We start from the raw sequence: 16,508 nt of genomic DNA on the forward strand, positions 1-16,508 counted from the left end.
CAAAGTTGTAAAAAATAACGTCATTTCGACATTCTCAGGGATAACGAAAAATATATAATCTAACGATTTCCGCAAGTCGAAATAACAAAAATTCGTCGATGAAGTTTAATGCGTGCAGCTGTGTGATACCTATATTTCCCTCTCCGAGTTTCCATTTCTCTATTCTCTATTCACTTTTTCTCTATCTATTACTCTCTCACTCCGTCCCCACTATGAATTCTGTTGCCATGACGCCATCACAGCTGATCACAGAGACTCGTTCGTGATGAAGATGAAGATGATGATTAATTAATCAATTAATTGATGGATGTAGCCGTTACTACGTGGTAGGAAATCATAATGAAGAAAATAGAAATTGAACTTTTTCTGTTTTTTACCACTTTTATCTGTGACTAACGTTACTGCAGTTTCGTCCTATAAGGACATTTTCAAACTCATACAATATATGTATAAGTTTGAAAATGTCCTTATAGGACGAAACTGTAACGTTAGTTACAAATAAAAGTGGTTAAAAACATAGAAAAGTTCAATTTCTCTTTTCTTCATTGATTAATCAATTGATTAGGGAAAATTAAATTTTTTTGGGCATTTTCAAAAAATTATTTTCTTATAAATACAAGTATCCTACTTAAAAAACATGCACTCATTCATTTGCATGCTATTTCCTGAGATTTTCGATTATTCAAATTCAATTATTTGGAAAAAATATTTATTTTTTGTCAGATTAGGCGAATCCCTCTAGATAATCGTCAGAATATGAGACAGCACGTCTATAACATGAAGATGAACTATATATATCTTGATCTCACGCGCTTGAGTATTTCAAAATCGCGAATTGTTTTTAACATTATAATAATGGCCGCGAGTTTGCGTCAGATCGAAATCGTCAGATTATTGAATGGGAGCTTTTTTTTGTTGCACCTGTTACCCCCTTAGAAAATCTGACGCGCTCGATTAATTTGTTTTTCCTTTCACTTTCAACCCTCACGTACAACCACCCGCATCATGCGAACGATCAGATCAACATACGAACATTATTGAAAATACGTAGGACATTGATGCTATCAATATCTGACGCGCTCGAGTATGTCCATGCAACAGTATTTTTTTACATATTTAAAAATCTATAGCCCACCGATGGAAAGGTATATATTATATAACATTTTTTTCTACTTATCATCTGAGTTTTGAAACCTAATATGTCTCAATGACGTTCGAGTAAATCCCCATTTTGCATCGTCATATGGTCCTACGGAACGATTTTCGTCTATATCTGTAAATATATTATCGATACAAGTTGCAGATTGGCAGGTAACTCTTGTATCTTTTTGAATAGTAACTTTTAGACCAGAAGATTTCAAGAATAGTAAGTTCTGGATCAAAAGATTTCATGAGGGATAAAAACAGTAATGATTCAGAAGATTTTGATTTGAAATTAATATTGAAGTCACCAGTCGGAACTATTTTGAAATTTCCAGTTGAAATATTTGGTAACAGTTCCTCAATGTGATTAAGATGAAGATATATCACCTGCACGTGATCTATATAAAGTAATAATTATCACTGGGTAATTCTAAGGCACAGAATTTTGATACAAATTCTTGGTTAAAGGCTTTCGTTTGTATAGGTCGACATCTAATATTTGACTTCAAGGTTATGAAAATGCCTTCATATCAACTTGATGCTTCTGCAGTAATAGGAAGTCGAATGGTATTCCGCTATAGGCACTTTTCAAGTTAGATCCAGATTGCCAATAACACAACACAACAAAGTTTTTGTTTCGGGGTTGAAATTAGATGATTTTAATGTATTTCCACGTGTTAAAACCGAAAGTGACCATAAAAATTATATATTAGCTCTTGTTTTCAATATATAGTATCATTATATTATATATATGTATATTGAGTTTTCAACAAATGAAATATTCCATCTACAACAGTTGGTACACATGTTTGTTTACATAACACCCCTCTCATCAGCTGTTCTTAAGTAGTAAACATAACCTATGTGAGTTTGTCAATTGTACGCACGTGGTTGCTATTGAAATTATCGTGTGAAGTTGATTTTTAAATTAATTTGAGTGCTGATCTGAAATGCCTCGAAAGTGTGTGAATTCTGTCGATAGCTTTTGCTATATATGTGGTGAAATAACAGTTAAGGCTCAGAAACGTAAAATGACACCTATCGTTAAGACAGCCTATGAACATTATTTTGGTGTGAAAGTTGGGGACCAAGATAAATCATGGGCTCCTCATATATGTTGTAATTCTTGTTCCGTCATATTGCGAGAGTGGCTGAAAAATAAAAACCGGACAAACACAAAACACTGATATTTTTGTTATTCAAGAAGAAATTGAGTCCATTCATTTTGTTTCCAAGGAACTGAATATTCAAATGAGGAATGGTTGAAGTGTTAATAGTTTTGAAAAAGATCTCGGGAGGTCTGTCAGAGTTCATTATAACGCTTTCCTTTTCATTAACTCATTAACTTTCATATTTGTATATAATTTAATATGTAGTGATAAAATGTCATGAAATCCCTAATTGAATTCTGTGAAATACAACTATATAAACGTCAAATATGGAAGCACTTCAGCAAAATGAACCTCTGAACTTCATCGCAACGAACAAGAGAACTTCGTCGAAGCTTTTCTCGAACTGATCTCGCATATCTTCACTGAAATGTAAACTGCAGCCCTACGTATATGCTGAAACTTCGGAATTCCGATATTGGATCATGTAGACAAAACACGGAAGCAGCAGATTTCATTGACACTCAAAGAGAATATTACGTTTCGCAAACAAGAGAGAATCGCAAACATGGGTGCGGAGGACATTTTGAGTGAAAGAAACGCCACGGTTGAGAGCAGGAAATAATAATGATGGAATATTTTCTTTGAATTGTGTTCCCCGTTCAGTTCCATTTATTCGCGTTGAGCACTAGCAGTCGTAGAGGAAATAAAACTAATAATGGAACGGCGTGAAGTGTTGGGGTTTGAGTTTTCTACTATTTTCTTCGATAGAAGTGAATAATTTTACTGACATATAGTGTGTCACAGCAAGCTTCCTTCAGAAATTTGATTTGAAGGAGTTAACTCATCAATGTTTCGAATTGAGGTTTTAGATATCAACGCATTGGGCTTTCATGAAATATTCTCCAGGGTAAACTGGGTACGAAGAAAAGAGAATTAAAACTTTCTATGTTTTGTATCACTTTTATGTATCTGAATTGTTTTTTCTCCCGAGTTTCCTCCCTATTTTGACATTCCCAGGGTTACAGACAGAATCGGAAAAATCTTAAGGAAGCATAACATAAAAACTGTGTTGAAGCCCACCAAAAAAAATACAACAAATCCTGAGATCTGCGAAAGACAGAAGTGATCCACTATCAGTGGCGGGGGTATATCGTACACCATGCCCCTGCGGAAAAGTTTTTATCGGAACAACCAAAAGATCCATGGGTACAAGGTTGAATGAACATAGGAGAAACTGTATATTAGGTCAAATAGAAAAGTCGGCAGTAGCAGAATCCGCGTTTAGTGAAGGAGATCATACGATACTGTTTGAAGATGTGAAACTACTTGCACCCGATCATGGATACCACAGTTGGCTTGTACGGGAAGCTATAGAAATCCATAAACATACGGAAAACTACAACAGAAAAGAGAAGGCAAAAACGCTTAACCGGATTCGGAACACAATACTGAAAGATGCTAAGGTGGCAACAGTGCAACGAAATGTAACATCATCAAAATGTAATAACACTTCGACCAATAGCAACGCATCAACAAGAAAGGCGGGCTAACTGAGTGAACATGAATACAACGTACGAACTAGAAATTACTACTGGTCTTATGATCGACTGTAGACTCACCTGAATCCCACACATCACAACCGAGAAGGCAAAGATCGAGGGGTAGAACTGACGTTCTAAAATGAGCCTTAAAAATGAGCTTACGATTTACAAAATGATGTTCAAGCCTGTCGTCGTGTATGCTTCAGCGGCTCCGTCTAACATCTCCAGTCTGAAGAGAGTACAAAACAAGTTATTACGGATGATTGTGAATGCTCCGTGGCAGCAGTCCATTCAGTCGAGGAATCAGCGGGTTTTTGATAGCGCGAAAACTCACGAAAATCCCTCAGATAGGGAAGCTATAGATTATGCTGTAGACGACCTCTCCCGATATAGAAGGCCCCGACATTCTGTTGGGGCCTTCATGTCCTCATGCCCTCATGCCCCCGTTAACGGACGAATATACTTTTCATCCATCCCACCCCAGCCAGGTAGGGGTACCCCGTGAAGGGCGGTACTGATGCCTGAGGACTTTCATACCGCCACCACTTCTCAGTCATGAACCCATTTGTCCTTTTAACAGAAATCAGCTACAAGGGTTAGGGAGCTAGGCTCCAACCTGATTGAACTGAAGACGCTTGGTTGAATCACTAGTCATCAGTGAACCATCAAGATGAATGAACCTCTGAAAAAGCCAGCCACTCGTGCTGGCGAGACGTTAAAATACAGTTCCAAACCACGATGGCCTTCAAACCCTTCAATGAAAATCTCGGCCGAGAAAGCCTTAACCAATCCATTAAACTGTCTTTATTATTCATTGATGGTGTATATTTTGGCCCTTTGGACATTGTTGAAATTTCCTTTTGTAGAACTCTACTTAGGTCAAGATAATGATTCCTTTGCTGAACTGGTTATCTGGTTCGACTGATTGGTTGTGTATGATATGTTGTTGTTTCTGTATCATTAGTGCCCTGAGTTTCTAAATTTGTCTTTGCTTCTTCTGGGATATAAAATCACTAACTGTAGACCTAACTTGGTCATAAAAAATGTCAAATTCTATCTGGTGGAGTTTATATGTAAGTTCAGAGTACAATACCTTAAAATAATGTTGCAGAATAATCCTTTTAGAGAACATTGCTTTGCACTCTTCTTCAAGCCAGATCGCTCGTGCCTTCATTATCGTCTTTTCTGCTGCCGGTGTTTTTGTCCTGGTTCTGATGTTGATGTATTCCGGGGTATTTTCTCTTCTTAGGCACTCTTGGTTGAAACTTAAGTTCTGCGATGCTTGATGGAACTTCATTTTCAGTTTGAAATAGTATGTGGCTTGTCTAGCTGTAGGTACTTGCTTCTTTCAATGAATTGATGGATTTAGCCGTTACTACGTGGTACTACGTGTTAGAAAGTTTCAATTCTCTTCTCTTCATCATGATTTTCTACCACGTATTAACGGCTACATCCATCAATTCAATAAACTGGGTACAGTTGTAGCAATTTTCATTTGATGACTCATAATTTTGTTAGTAACCTTCACAAACCAGACAGAAACACGTTTCTTCATCCGATGCCGGTGGTGGTGTCTTCTTTTTCGTAGCTTTGTTTTTTTCTTTCCCATTGTTTTCTATCTTTTCGTTCAGTTATATTTTTCTTTACCTGCTTGCCTGATTACCTCTGAACATCGCATAGATTTGGAATTGAAGATTCGCCCAATGAGAAAGCTAAACTGATAAAAAAAATTAGGCATCTGCTAAGTAATTTCAAATTGGGGTGAAAATAACCAGGTTCAATTCAATGCCACACAAATCCAGGCAACGGTTTTCTCCAAAAAGATAAATGTCTCCGAACTGCATATAATTATGCCACTTTCTGCTTCGATAAGTTTGTTGGGGGTTGAACTGGACACCAATATGTCTTGGCAGAATCATGTCGCTGGAATTGTAAAAGTTGCTTCTCAAAAGCTTGGAACACTGTTCCGAACTAGAAAACTGTACACACCTCGGCAAATTTTGATGGTTTATAAAGCTCAGATCAGATCTTCTTTGGAGTATTGTTCTCATGTATGGAGCTCCGCTCCTAAGTACACCCTGAAGCTTCTGAATTCTATCCAGAAAAGAGCCATCCGCGTGATTGGAGACGCGAATATTACTTGCAATTTTGATAGACTGGAACACCGAAGCAAGGTTGGAGATTTATCTTTCTTCTATAGATACTCTCACGGAAAGTGTTCAAGTGATTTACTGTTCAAGAACTTTTTCATTTTGAGAACTGCGTTTATGTGGAATAAACTTCCTGAGAACGTTTTCCAAATGGATTCAATCTCAAGCCAGTCAAATCCAATATGAATCAGTAGTTTCGCACAAGCATCGCTCTTAGAGCGCCTTAAGGATTTTTCTGTAGTGCTTGTGTTTTGTCTTGAATAAAAAAAGATTGATCAAAGCAGCGAATAATAAACTCACCTATACAACATTTCGTATAACTGAGTTACCTACCATCTCAAATCTATCAATCTATCAACGTAGTTATAAGATTTCATTCAATTTTAACGTATCCATAATGTTTTATAAGCTTTAACTGAAAATTCATGATGATTATGAATCAGTTCTTAATGTTTATATCCATGCTACTAGTACAACTGTTGGGGATACAAAAACCGAAAACCCTTCCACGCACAACCGAATCGGTTTCAGTGGAAATAAGATAAAAGTTAGTATTTATCCTATACTCAATCAGCGACCCATCTTGGGTCCGCACGGGTGCCATGTTGATACTAAATATAGTACAGAATGTCTTTAAAGGATTTTTATTTTTCTTGCTAGAGAGCTTCCATAAACACGTAACGCTAGTTGCACACACACCGATTTTGGACGGCCAGTATAAAATCGGCCGATATTTTATTGGTAGCGGGTGCTTGCACACTCACCGGATTCTTATCGGTCAAACAATCATTTGCTTTGTTGTCGTAATTAGCACGCACTACCAAAACGAAGTTAATACGTAGAAACTACAATTTCACCGAGTATTCGAGACTGGAATGGTCGGTAAAAAACCGGTGAGTATGCAAGAGAGTATTTAGTCATGTACGCTACTACTTCCTGGTACTGCCGGCGAAACAGTGGCAGTGAACGGCTGCTCACCGGTATTTTACCGGCGACGATCACCGGTCGGCGTGTGTGCAAGGTCCCGTTCCCACATGTGGTTCACTATTGGAATTTGGACGACCGGTACAAAGTCGGCCGTCCAAAATCAGTGTGTGTGCAACTAGCGTTTATACTGGACGGCCAGTATAAAATCGGCCGATATTTCAATGGTAGCGGGTGCTTGCACACTCACCGGATTTTTATCGGTCAAACAATCAGTTGCTTTGTTGTCGTAATTAGCACGCACTACCAAAACGAAGTTAATATGTAGAAACTACAATTTCACCGAGCATTCGAGACTGGAATGGTCGGTAAAAAACCGGTGAGTATGCAAGAGTGTATTTATCCATGTACGCCACTACTTCCTGGTACTGCCGGTATTTTACCGGCGACGATCACCGGTCGGCGTGTGCGCAAGGTCCCGTTCCCACATGTGGTTCACTATTGGAATTTGGACGATCAGTACAAAGTCGGCCGTCCAAAATCGGTGTGTGTGCAACTAGCGGTAAGATCACTGCTAATCATGAAGTGCTATAGGGCGGGGCGCGGCCTTCGACGCGCTATTCTTAGGCACGCGCCGCTGGGCCCTTGGCCGGTACCGCCGCAAGCGCTGTATTTTCTTCGAAACTATTCATTGAAATCACATGTCGTGGAGGGCCATATTGATCTATATCAAATGCGAAATGTATCAAAAGTACTTGATTGGATAAAGTCGTGTCTGTCGCTGAACTATAACCTTGCCTAAACCCTAATTGAAGAAGCCAAAGGACCCAATTTCAATAAGTACTGAATTACACAGTTCTATACAAAATGGCTGATATACGGCTTGAAACCAGATTTGTAGATTATTATATTGTACAACTGTTGTCATGAAACGAAGTGAAAAAAGTACCAACACAACAAATTTCATTAGGCGGCCTACAAACATGAGAACCTGGTTCGCACAAATCATGTTCGTTATTAGTTCCCCTGTGTGTGGTGTTAAGCGAATCAAGGTTGCCACAATTTCTCACGAACTTGGTCTTCCATTGGGTTGAAAAACATTTGTTTGGTTTACCGGCAGGGCCTACTAAGTTCATCTGTATGTGGAGGAGGGGAACCGTTGTTTGCCATTTTCCCACTACTTGTGATATGGCGCACGAAAACTTTCAAGTCCTCCAAATTTCTTCCAGTAGCTTGGTAGCAAAGTGTAGCAACAAGGCGATGTTCGGTCGATATCGACGTTCTCATGTGAGTTATTTTGATATGTAGGGTGTCAAGTTCCAATAAATAATTAAAATCTGTTTTGGTCATTGTTGAATAATTGGTATAATATTTCGCACTGTTCTCCATACGATGATATTAGAGATTGAGGTGAGACCACTTCTCTCTCACGAAGCTACTGTTTCGTCCATTCTTCACTTCTTCTTTCTTTTAAAACCCTTGAACTCATATAATACAACAATGGCAACTGCAATTTTCTAAGAACTTATTCCAAATGCTGGAACGAAACTGGTGAAATGACGAACCGTTGTTCACATTCCCCACCACTGTGTGTAGGGCGTGAAGAACCAGAACTTCGTTCGGCGAACCAGGTTCCCATGTGTGCAGGCCACTAGTATTCTGTACTGAAGGTTAACCTTTTTCGAACAATACTGTAAGACATTTTTTGAGCCAGTTCTGAAACTTGCTATGAAGTCTTCTTCCACTCAGTTGTTCCCCTTTAATAAAAATTAAATGAAAGAAAATCCATTCTCGTCTTTTATGTCAGTCGGATTAATATAATTACGAGTCCTTTTTTTTGCTGGCGTGATCGAACGGCTTGGCTATTACGTTAATTAACAAGCACTGGAAGCGAGACCGATTGTTTTTGTATGGTAATTGAGAAAAGTTATTATATTCCTTATGGGGAAAATTAAGCCCCAAATAGAAAAGTTCAAGCGAAAGTTTTTTGTGTCGTCTGGTCGACAATTTTTCGTAGACGTCTGGGTCGACTCAACCTTTAGATAGTTTTCTGAAGAGCTGAACTGTGTCGCTCCATTCGAACGTCTTTTGATAATAAATTCATCCCGTTTGTTTCGTTGAAAGAAAAATGTTTTTTTTATTTCTGTAAAGACACAAACAGCACTGATTTTTGAACGAATCGTCATAGAATTTCAAGTGTGAATTTCACATTGAAGTATGTTTTCTGAATACGATAGAATCAAATATTGAATAAAATTTTTCTTATTTCTCACCTGATTCATACACAAGCCGTTTATCCATTGATATAGACAGGATATGTGAAATTTTATATCGATACTTCGAAATGAGGGCATTTTGACATATACAGCATGATTTTTATGACAAAATGACTTATCGTAAATATGTTTGAATGAGATGTTCAACCTCGAAGTTCAATTCAAATGACAAATATATTTTAGGAGGGAAAATATATATTCATAGAACCGAGAAAAAATATGTAAGTAGTCAAAAATTATTTTTCATTGATGAATCTCTCGTTGAGGCAAATGGAGCTATGCATATATTTGAATACTTCATATAAATATTATTGATTGCCAGTACAATTTGAAAATCATCTTCATCTTCATGGTTTGTCTTTCCTTATCAACACATATCGTACTTGGAAAGTGAGCAAATGAACTCGCACCAGTATTTTGCACACTTTTCAAATGTCTTACATGGAAGGGGTTTTCCTTCATGTTGCTCGCGTTCAGCTTATTCTCAAAAATGACAAAAAAATCTTTCAAATAATCATAGACCAGTCGTTTTGCTATCAGTGATATAAAAAATCATATAGGAAGCCGTGAACTAACACATCTTTGAATATTTGGGAGGCTCCAACATCTTGAGCGATCATCAATGTGGCTTTCGGAAACCAAAATCATCAGGCGATTTTCTATCGTATTGCACCCATATTTGTAATAATAAACGTAATCATGAAAAGAGCTCTTGCGCTCGATATTTCTAAAGCCTTCGACCATGTGTGACATGTGGGTTTGCTGGCCAAACTTCGATGCTATGGCGTGTCGGAGGACCTGAAGGACCTTTCATGTTCAGCATACCGTTTTTGGTAATTTCGACCACATTTTTCCACATGAACACTATTACACTCCGGACACTTGAGCATATAAACTTCAGATTTCTACAACTTTTCCACCTTATTTTTGGCATTGGAAAGGAAATCAGATAACCCGGCCTAAGGTCTAAATGCCATTTCCACATTGTTTTTTCTGAAGAAACCCACAATTATCTCTGTTTTTTTTCCAAAATATGTTAGAGTTTTCCATTTCTCGATTTCTGGTTGTTTGACCAGATGGTCAAACAACCAGAAATGGTCTGCGTTGAAACCATTATTATGACCTATGTGTGTTTCCCTAGCTAGATTGTTAGCAGACAAAGGAAGTGAGAATGCTCTGTGCAACATTGAATTGTAGGCTGCTAGTTATATATATTGTTATATATTAGTGATGTTGATAATTTGTAATTTGTTTTTGTATTGTTTTTAATTTGAATTTAATAAATGGGTTCAGAATTTTATTATTAGAGTTTTGATTTTTATTGTTTGTTTAATAAAATTTGATAAATATACTACAGGTAGATTCCTTATCTTACAGGTACTTCTTACCTTCATTAGCTCAGCTCAGTCGGATTTATATAAGCATGCAGCGCCCTCTCTCTCTACAGGTAGAGTTCTTGGAAAAGTCTTGGATGTTTTCAAAGATATTGTGCCAAATAAAATTTCAAAAGGATAATAAATATATGAATTGAAGGGGTTATATTTTTAGGAGTGATTAATTTTTTGTGTTTGGAAGTTACTTCTTTGCATGATCTACACATTCATGTATAGAGTTTCGAATTGATTACTTCCTTCCTTTCTTTGGAAGATTCTCTCATCCCTTTTTTTGTATCAGATGGAGTAGTAGAAAGCCATAAACTTTCTTTCCCAGAAAAAATAATAAATATATTATTGAATTTAAAAATTATGGCACTAATACAATTGACCTTAACCTACCTACACCTGCGAAAAATATCTTAAAATTTAAATCCTGAATAGAATTACACCAAAAAAGTACCACTCTATAATAATTGCTGTTCCGTGGTATAACCTTATTGAAAATAAACTGCTACAACGTTCTCTGCCTTATGACAGATTACTAAAATGGCTGCTCAGTGAATGTGGAATGCATAGAGTGGACACTTCCATTGATATGGAAGTGTCCACTCTCCATTCAGTATTTTTCAACCAAAATTACTCTTTTATTCCTTTTCTGTTACTCTTCTTCGGTAATATTGGCTACTTCTTCTTTAATTAGCTCTTCATACCAAAAATTCGAAATAATATTTTACGCCTGATGCCTTGTTCCATTTTTTACCAAATCAACTCGATGGGACTGAAAACACAATAATAGGAGGGAAGTCTCAGTATGGTGTATTCATACTTTTCAGCAATACTCTCAAGGGCATACACTTTCAAATGTTTTTGTCTGTAAAACTTCAAGTAGTTGGTTTTTGTTATAGTAATCTTCAAAATACAAATTGTCATCCATTAAAAAACTTTATATTTCATTTTTCCTCGAATATTTATTCAGTACTTCGATGAACTGTCGCGAATGATAGGAAGTATTGTCAAGAACTATAACACTTTTTGCATCCAAATTTGGGATCAATGTGTTTTCACACCATTTCTCGAAAATATTAGCTTCCATGTTCTTATGATAGTCAACATTGCAGTTCTCATTTTTTTCTCCACATAATTTCAAAGAATTCGAAACCCATCCTTCACTTCCTCCGCAATGCATAACGATTAGTCGCGATCCTTTGTTTGCAGGCATGTTAGGCGTACACATTCTCGAACCGTCAGTCCACCCTTTCGTTACTATATCGTCATACTAAGTTTCGTCCAAATAGAAAAATTTTCCGTTATTCTTGTCTATATTTAGTTATTTGTCCTAAGTATTTGTTACGCAATTCCACTATTATTTTGTTTTCCATAACTGCTTGACGTTTGTTTATTATTCTGAATCTAAATCCTAGTTTCTTCACCCAATTCTGAAGAGTTTTGTCACAGCAGTTCACGTTATGGCCGGAAGTATTCAATTTCTTCCTTATGATTACAGTTGTAGGAATCTCATTGCTTTTGTAATAGTCGTATATCGTTTTTTCAATGATTTCATTAGATGAACATCTGAAGGTTTTGGTAATCATGTATCACATCGCGTCTTGCGTTCATAAGGTTTGTTTTTGACTATTTTGCCAACAGTTGAGAAAGGAATTTAGATCAAATCTGATGTTGCTTGTGATAGTTTGTTTTCCTCGAAACCAAACTTGAGATATAGATTCTTATATACATTGAAACATACTCTCTGTGTTTCAATATTCAAATGCATCCAAATCTTATTCACTGGTATCTCTCTTTAACATTGTTCACCATCGCTATTGAAATCACTACACTGGAAAAAGTCTGCGTTGTTATCACAATCGTCATTACTATTAGTACTTGTCCAAGGACGTCACATTTCAAACAGATAACAAAAGTTTCAAGTAATTATATTTGCAACAATATTGAATTTCAACACTCAAATTGCGATCAGTCCCTGAACTGAACACGACGACAATAACCATCCCCGCATTTCTCGGTTTCTATTCGTCACCGTAACATGACTTCAAATTTGATTTTATGATTCTTCATCCAATCATAAAACTCGGTTAGTGAAAATCATCCAATATAAACCGCCAAGTTAACAGTCCACGTGAACAACTTTGCTCCCAGTTCATTTATATGTATTGGTTATAATCTTCATCATGGATATTGTTATCAAATTTGATCTAGTACCGGATAATCATTATTTGAAAAAATTCAAGAAATTAGAAAAGTATCGATTCGGGAAGATAGATTTATCTACCTCGTCAACCACTCCAGAATGAACCATTATCACCAACTTGATCGCCTCTCTAACGTTAATCATTCGCAAGCTCCGCAAACTAAATACGCAGCAGCTTTCACATTGAAATTTATTGCGTTCACGTCGTCGGTTGCCCAGGATTTCAGCAGCAATCTCTATATATCTCACCACCCACAAGTTTTGATAGCAAATCTTCGTAAACACCCAACCATACATTCCAGCACCAGTGAATCGTGCAGTTTACATCGTATGGAAACAAGTCTTAGAGTTAATCCATCTAGACATCGTAACACTGATGGTGTCCGAATGCCCCTTTGTGATCCAGACTGCTTCGGAGTATAAAACCGTCCATAAGCTCGCCGAAGTTCATTTGGCATACCGCAATGTTTGGAGAACTTCTCAAATTGCACTATTGCTGATGTCGCAATGTACTTCGATGGGAACGGTGATAGACCAGGCGATAAAGTACATAACGAGGATTTTGTAGGAAACTATTTCAGGTATTCATTTCCCATTTAATAATAATAATAATATATGTTATTTATTTAAGATCCAAATACAAATACAAATGAGAAGTACAGATTGAAAGGTCAAATAAATAACGAGATGCTCGATAAGTAAGTGAATACTTGTTTCGAGATACAAATTTGGTGTGAATGGGCATATACTTTATACATTAAAGTAGTTAAAAAACATAGAATGGATAACATATAAAGGTATTCGACTCTGAACATCGTAACAATCGTAAATGTAATTAAACATGTACAGCTATTATAATACTCATTATACCTGAAATAAAATAAACTAAAAAAAAAAAACAAACACTATAATACTATACAAAGACACAGTCGAAGATTATTTAGCTTTCAACCAGTTCTGTTTTATATAATATATCAATCGTTTGTATTCCTGCTTGACAAGAGTGAGACGTAGGTATTTAAAATGGTGTTCAATTTTCATTTTCCTCAAAATAAAAATATGAAAACAAATAGTATGATACATCAACACACTTTTCAACTTAGCGAATATCGAACTTTCAAACAGTTCAGTTCAATACAATATATCAATAATCTATATACCTGTTTGCTAACAGTGATACATCAGTATTTGAAAGGTTTTTAAATTTTTTCTTGAAAGTAAAAATGTTTTTGATATCGATTATTCATTTGGAAATAGAATTATATACTCATATGATGCCATAAAACAATTTGTTTTGTTGTACAAATGTTAGAGCTGGCAACTCTAGGCTAAATACTAAAAAATTAGGATTCACTTGAAAAAACATAATGACATCGACAGTAAGATTTTGAGACTGAACACAGAAAATTTTTTGAATGGTTTCTAGAAGCTTGACGTGCGTTCTCAGTGCGTCTCCTCATCCCAAAATATCATATTTCAAATGACTTTACACCAAGGTGTGGTACAAGGTTTTCAGCTGGTCATATTTCAGTATTTTTTTACAATTCAACAACAATACAATTACAAAAATTTCGTTGTAGACATTATTGCAGAAAATGCTCTATGAGGACATTTTCAAACGAAATAAATAAACTGAAAATAATTGGCTTTTTCTACACAGTGCATTCCATTCAAAACTAGCCACCCCGAATAACTTTTGGTACACTGATTTGCAGAAAAAACTAAAAGACACCTGAAAAATAGTATACAGAGGGACACATTTTGACATATTTACATTTGATGTTACTTTCCCTATTGCAGTTCTAGATCATGTCACCATTTTTTCAACGGAGCCATTGTTTTGTATTATCAGATGCTACATCATGAACAGATATCAACAAAGGACACATTATGGTCTGAAGCTCATAGTTAGGAAGCTAAAAATTATTTGAGTTAGTAACAAGCCACCCTGAATGAACTTCTGTACAGTCTGTTACCTAGGATTCATAGGTGTTTTTGTGAAGTATACTTCAAAAAAGTCTCATTTTGCCTAGTTAAGTTTGAATCCGATATTCTCTTCATTTTGTATTTGTCTCATTTTACAATAAAGATCACCTACCAGGTGGAGTTACAATTGGTGTTTCTATTTTCGTAAAGTTTTGACAAGGAATGGTTTATACGCTTCGAAAACGGATAGAAATGGTGAGTTTCTACTACCAGAATGGAAAAAGTGCCAGAGCTGCTGCCCGTATCTTCAACGTTAATCATTCAAGTGAAAAATGTACGAGGAAGATTGAAACTAGAAACTGAAGCGAGCTAAACCTATTTATGCTATAAAGGTAACCCATACAGGTAAACCATCCAGGCGTATCAGCCATACAGGTATACCGACCTAAATTAATTTTACAATTCTGCCTCATCTATTATTTTACAATATATGAAACAATTTTCACCTATATAAAAATTAATTTCACAATATTGCCTATCCAAATTTATTTTTGCAATGTATCCTTATGTAGGAATCAGTAAACCCAACGACATTATTTTATTTTATTTTAACAACCTATATAGTATGCTCTTTGGTATAGGTCCATGATCATTATTCATAATATTATTGTGTTTACTTATTTCTACACTCTCATTGGCATATAGTTGCCTGTTGTTGTTAACTTATCTAACTAACCTTCATGAACTGAAGTCTATGGAATGGTTTTGTTGCAGAATATGATGTGCGACTGCGGTTTTTTCAGCATATTTTAAGTGTGCTATGTGTTCCTTATATCTCACTTTAATAGATCTTTTTGTCTGTCCATAATATTTTGCATCGCATTCCTTACATTCAATTTCGTAAATTCCAGACTTTTTCGAATTCTCGACTTTGTCTTTTGGACTTCCCAGAAGGCTCTGTAGTGTATGACTTGTTTCAAAAACCACCTTCTCACCTAGTTTCCTGAAAATATTTTCGAGTCGAAAATGTTTATAAAACTGTTTTGTAGTGTTTGTAAAAGACCTTACAAAACATTGATAATGACTATAATGCTGTATAAAACGGTGCCAATTTCCTATTTATAGCAGTTTCATTCACTTCGAAAACATTTCTGGGAGGAATGCAGCTTTATAATTTGTTTCTTCGAAACGTTTCCGCAACTATTAGAGTTATAGTATATATAGTATAGTTATACTATAGCTAGTTATAGTATAGCTACTATAGTTCCACCTGAATTCAGTAGATCTCGTGATATGTTGATTACAATGTTGGTTGGAACGGAAGCATTATCATCATATTTATCTGTGCCTACATGTATTCGTAGGTTCCAAGTATACCACTTATCGCTGCTGATCTTTTGTTAATCTTCTGTGAAGTTGAAACTTCAAAAAAAACCCAATTTAACCATCTTCGTATCTCTCATAGTTTCCGAGATTCCAATGGTGGGGATCGAATTTTAAACATCCTGTACGTGGCAGTCATCCTGTTTTATCTACTTTTTGGTCACGTTTCAATCATCAGTCTTCGTGATAGGACAATTTTAATACTTCAGTAAACATCTTTTTTGAAATTCTGACGAGTCCGAAAGAAAAAAAAATCCCCAAGTTCTACCTCTTACTACAGGTATATATCATTTGAACTTTTTTCTTTCCAGCATCTAATAACAGTATAATAAAACAACATCTAATCTTCGCGATCCAATAGGTTTTCAAAGGGCTGGAGGGAAAAAGCATTTATCCGTCTGGGTTCCCCGACTTGTATTTGTACTTTGTAGTACAAACTGAATAGATGAAAGTTATTTTCGTGTTATT

The sequence above is a fragment of the Leptinotarsa decemlineata genome, unplaced genomic scaffold (genome assembly GCF_025532065.1).
Source record: "Leptinotarsa decemlineata unplaced genomic scaffold, Ldec_3_MD MMD2_tig00026328_RagTag_RagTag, whole genome shotgun sequence".
Lineage (NCBI taxonomy): Eukaryota > Metazoa > Arthropoda > Insecta > Coleoptera > Chrysomelidae > Leptinotarsa > Leptinotarsa decemlineata.